General features: G+C 63.8%; 1 protein-coding gene across 1 annotated transcript in view; it reads right to left on the bottom strand.

Moving 5' to 3' along the window:
- Nucleotides 1-5000, bottom strand: part of LOC311328280 (phosphatidylinositol 4,5-bisphosphate 3-kinase catalytic subunit alpha isoform-like) — a gene marked incomplete at both ends in the record, with an annotated part of 37396 nt that overhangs the window by 29841 nt on the left and 2555 nt on the right. The window lies entirely within an intron of this gene.

The raw sequence follows: 5000 nt of genomic DNA, 5'->3' as shown, positions 1-5000 counted from the left end.
GTACGACAACCCCGCTCCTGCCTGACCATCGCCTGTACGACTACCACGCTTCTGCCTGACCATCGGCTGTACGACTACCACATCCCCCTTTGTGATCTTATTAAATCGCCCCTCCGGGCTTTACCGTTCCTTGCCTCCTCCTTTCCTGTTGCGCCTGGGTCCTAAAACCGAACACTAACAGTAAGATCTGGCCAGTTTTGACCCAGCCAACATGGAGGAGAGACCTGCACCTCCCGGACCACTCCAAGCCCTCCAACAGACCCAAGCTGAGCAACTGCCGCAGGTATCCGGCCAACAGCAAGCCCAGGACGAGCGACTGAGGGGACTCGCTACTCTGGTCAGCACCCTGTCCGACCAGGTCACCGCGCTCAGTGCCCGCCTGGCTCCGTTCCTGAACCCCACCGCTCCACCAAACCGGGAGCCCCATCTCGCCTCCCCGGCCCCCTACGACGGGACATTCACCCTCTGCCGGGAGTTCCTCATGCAGTGTGAGTACGTGTTTGATCTCCAGCCAAGCATGTACTCCACTGCGTCAGCTCGCATAGCCTACATCGCTAACCTAACCACGGGACGGGCTCGCCGCTGGGTCATGGCGGGTCGCGAAGGCGCAGCTGCCTACATGCAGGACTACACAGCCTTCGTGGCAGAATTCAGGACTGTGTTCGACCACGACGTCCACGGACAGGACGCGGACGCTGCTCTCTCCGCCCTCACCCAGGGTTCCAGCTCAGTAGCGGACTACGCCACGGAGTTCCGCATCCTCGCTGCCCGTTGCTCCTGGAACGAGTCTGCCCTGTACAGCGCCTTCCGACGGGGCCTGGGGGACGCCATGAAGGACAGCCTGTCTGGAGGAGACAGACCAGCGACCCTGAACCAACTCGTCTCCCTCTCCATAGCCATAGACGAGCGCCACCGGGAACGCAGGCGCGAGCGGGCGCACCAACACCACAGCGCACCCAGACCGTCTCCGCCTCCCTCTGCCGGCCTCTCTCGGTCTGCCCCGGCCTCCCTCGCCCCCCCAAACACCGCTGGAGAGGAACCCATGCAACTGGGTTGGAACCGACTGACCCCTGCAGAGCGTGAGCACCGGGAACAGAACGGACTGTGCATATACTGCGCTAGCCCAGCGCACGCCGTCGACTCCTGTTCCTCTGCACCTCCCAGGACGGCAAAAAGAGTAGGCTCACTCGCCAGGGGGTACCGAGTAAGCCGGCTCATCCATCCCCAATCCCGGACCCGTGCCGCCAGGTTCACTGTCACCCTCGCCTGGCAGGGGTACACGCTCTCCGTCCCTGCTCTCATCGACTCCGGTGCGGACGAGAGCTTCGTGGACGTCCAGTTCGCCCACAAAGCGGCGCTCCCTATCTCCCCTCTGGAGAGGCCCCTCTCGGCCTTCGCTCTGGATGGCCATCCCATGGGTCCCATTACTCACCGGACCCTGCCCCTCACCCTCACAGCCTCGGGAAACCACGTGGAGAACATCCGCCCCTTCGTCATCCACTCTCCCGACGCTCCGTTCATCCTAGGAAGGCCCTGGCTGGAACTCCATACCCCTCATGTCTGCTGGAGCTCGGGGCACATCCTCAGCTGGAGCACCGCCTGCCACGCCCGCTGCCTCCGAGCTGCTCAGACCTCCACTCGGGTTGACCGACCCCGTCCCACTCCTTCGGACCTCTCCACGGTCCCTTCGATGTACCACGACCTTGGGGAGGCCTTCAGTAAGGAGCGCGCCCGCACACTCCCCCCTCATCGACCCTACGACTGCGCCATCGAGCTCCACCCTGGCGTCCCTCTTCCAGCCAGTCGTCTCTACAACCTCTCCCTCCCGGAGAAAGCGGCCATGGACACCTACATCTCCGAGTGCTTGGCCGAGGGTCTCATCCGACCATCTCGATCCCAGGTGGCAGCGGGGTTCTTCTTTGTAAAGAAGAAGGGAGGAGACCTGAGGCCGTGCATCGACTACCGGCTGCTCAACAACATCACGGTGAAGAATAAGTATCCACTCCCCCTCATGAGCTCCAACTTCGAACCCCTCATCGGTGCCACCATCTTCACCAAGTTGGATCTCAGGAACGCTTATCACCTGGTGCGTATCCGTGAGGGGGACGAATGGAAGACCGCCTTCAAGACCTCCCGTGGCCACTACGAGTACCTCGTCATGCCCTTCGGCCTCACCAACGCCCCCGCCGTCTTCCAGGCGCTGATGAACGACGTGCTCAGGGACATGCTGGACGTCTTTGTGGTCCTTTACCTGGACGACATCCTGGTATTCTCCAGGAGCGCTGAGGAGCACGTCCAGCATGTCCGCATGGTCATCCAGCGTCTCCGGGAGAACCGCCTGTATATCAAGGCGGAGAAGTGCACTTTTCACTCCTCGTCAGTGGAGTTCCTGGGGCTCATTGTGGAGGGAGGCCTGACGCGACCCGACCCCCGCAAGATCAAGACCGTGGTCGAATGGCCTCCACCCACGACCCGGAGGCAACTTCAGAGCTTCCTTGGCTTCGCTAACTTTTATCGCCGTTTCATACGGGACTACAGCCGGGTAGCAGCTCCCCTCACCCACCTCACCTCATCCCTGCGTCCATTCGTCTGGACACCGGCTGCCAGCGCTGCCTTCTCCGCGCTCAAGGAGTGCTTCACCACCGCCCCGGTCCTTCTCCATCCTGACCCCTCCAGGCAGTTCGTGGTCGAGGTGGACGCATCAGACACAGGCATCGGTGCTGTTCTGTCCCAGCGGTCAGTGGAGGACCAGAAGTTGCACCCCTGTGCCTTCCTCTCCCGCCGATTCACCCCAGCTGAGGTGAATTACGACATCGGGAACAGGGAGTTGTTGGCGGTGGTGGGGGCCTTGGAGGAGTGGCGCCACTGGCTTGAGGGCGCCGAACACACCACCCTCGTCTGGTCAGACCATAAGAACCTGACCTTCATCCGGGCGGCCAAGCGCCTCAACTCCCGCCAGGCGCGGTGGTCCCAGTTCCTCGGGAGGTTTGACTTTACCCTCACCTTCCGGCCCGGCTCCCGCAACGCCAAGGCCGACGCGCTGTCCCGCCTCCACGCGCCCGAGGCGCCCCCCGCGGAGCCTGAGACCATCCTGCCGGTCTCGCGTGTCATAGGGGTGGTCACCATGAACATCGAGGCAGTGGTGAGGCAGGCCCAACGCGCCCAACCCAGTCCGGCCAACGTTCCTCCTCGCCGGCTCTTCGTGCCTGACTCGGTCCGGTCCCGGGTGCTCCAGTGGGGCCATGCCAGCCGGTTTGCGTGCCATCCCGGGGTTCACCGCACCCTCTCCTTCCTTAGCCGACGGTTCTGGTGGCCCTCCATGAGGTCCGACGTCCGGGAGTTTGTGGTCGCCTGTCCCGTCTGCTCCCGCAGCAAGGCGTCCCACCAGCCCCCGGCTGGCCTCCTGCGTCCTCTTCCGGTCCCCAGCCGTCCCTGGTCCCACATCGCCCTGGACTTCATCACCGGTCTTCCCCCCTCCAGGGGCAACACGGTCATCCTCACCGTGGTGGACCTTTTCTCCAAGGCGGTCCATCTGGTGGCGCTCCCCAAGCTCCCGTCCGCTGCGGAGACAGCTGAGCTCCTCGTCCAGCATGTCTACCGGCTCCACGGTCTCCCCGGAGACATTGTCTCGGACCGTGGGCCTCAATTCACCTCCCAGGTCTGGAGGGCCTTCTGCAAGGAGATCGGCGCCACCATCAGCCTCTCCTCTGGCTACCACCCGCAGACCAACGGCCAGGCCGAACGGGCCAACCAGAGCCTGGAGTCCGCTCTCCGCTGTGTGTCGGCTCTCCACCCCACCTCCTGGAGCAAGGACCTACCCTGGGTCGAATACTCCCTCAATGCCCTGACCAGCGCTGCCACTGGCAGGTCTCCGTTCGAGTCATCCCTCGGGTACCAGCCCCCGCTGTTCTCTCTCCAGGAGTCGGAGGCCTCCGTCCCCTCCGTCCAGGCCCACCTCAGCCGCTGTCGCCGTGTCTGGAGGGAGGTCCGCAGGGCCCTGCTCCGCTCCAACGAGCGCTCCTGCCGCGGGGCCAACCGCCGCCGCACTCCTGCTCCGGCGTATCGGCCCGGTCAACGTGTCTACCTCTCCACCGCTGATCTTCCGCTCCAGGTCCCCTCCAGGAAGCTGGCTCCGCGCTTCGTTGGTCCCTTCGAGATCGACCGGGTCCTGAACCCAGCTGCGGTACGCCTTAAGCTCCCTGCTTCCATGCGGGTACACCCTGTGTTCCACGTGTCCAAGGTCAAGCCTGTCTCCTCGAGTCCCCTCATGCCTTCGGCCCCGGCTCCTCCGCCTCCCCAGATGGTCGACGGGCATCCCCAGTGGACGGTTCGGCGGCTGCTGAAGGTGCGCCGCCGGGGTCGGGGTTTCCAATACCTGGCGGATTGGGAGGGGTACGGCCCCGAGGAGTGCAGCTGGATCTCCAGGCAGCTCATTATGGACCCGTCTCTCCTCCGGGACTTCTACCAGGCCCATCCTGACGCCCCCGGTCGGTCGCCAGGTGGCTCCCCTCGGGGGGGGGGTCCTGTTACGGCTCGCATGCCCTCGCCTCCACAACCGCCTCCCTCTCTCCCCTCTGGGCCCGCTGCGCGCTCGGGGCGTCCTACGCGCTCTACCGCACGTCGCATCAGCCCGGGCATACAACGCTCTGACTCTCCGGAGTTTCCCCCCACTGCCGGGCGTTCCCCGTCTCCGGCCAGCTCCGCGGACTCGGCAGTCTCCTCCCGCTCCGGTGACGAAGAGTCGGATCCCGACATGCCCAGCACATCGGCCCGTGCGCAAAGACAAGAACGGCGCGCTCGTCTCCGACGATGACGCGGGCGCGGCTCTACTCACCGGTTTCCAATTATCATCACCACACCTGTCCCTCGTTCTGCAATCACCTTCAACCTCTACAAGAACCTGGTCTACACTCCACTCATCGCCAGATCTTACCATAAACTCTTGTGGTAAAGTATAGCCTAGCCTACAATCTCCTTACCCGTATTTTGTAGTGTTTTTT

Source organism: Borostomias antarcticus, assembly GCF_949987555.1.
Source record: "Borostomias antarcticus genome assembly, contig: scaffold_65, whole genome shotgun sequence".
Taxonomy (NCBI): domain Eukaryota; kingdom Metazoa; phylum Chordata; class Actinopteri; order Stomiiformes; family Stomiidae; genus Borostomias; species Borostomias antarcticus.
This window is presented reverse-complemented; position numbering and strand designations above follow the sequence as displayed.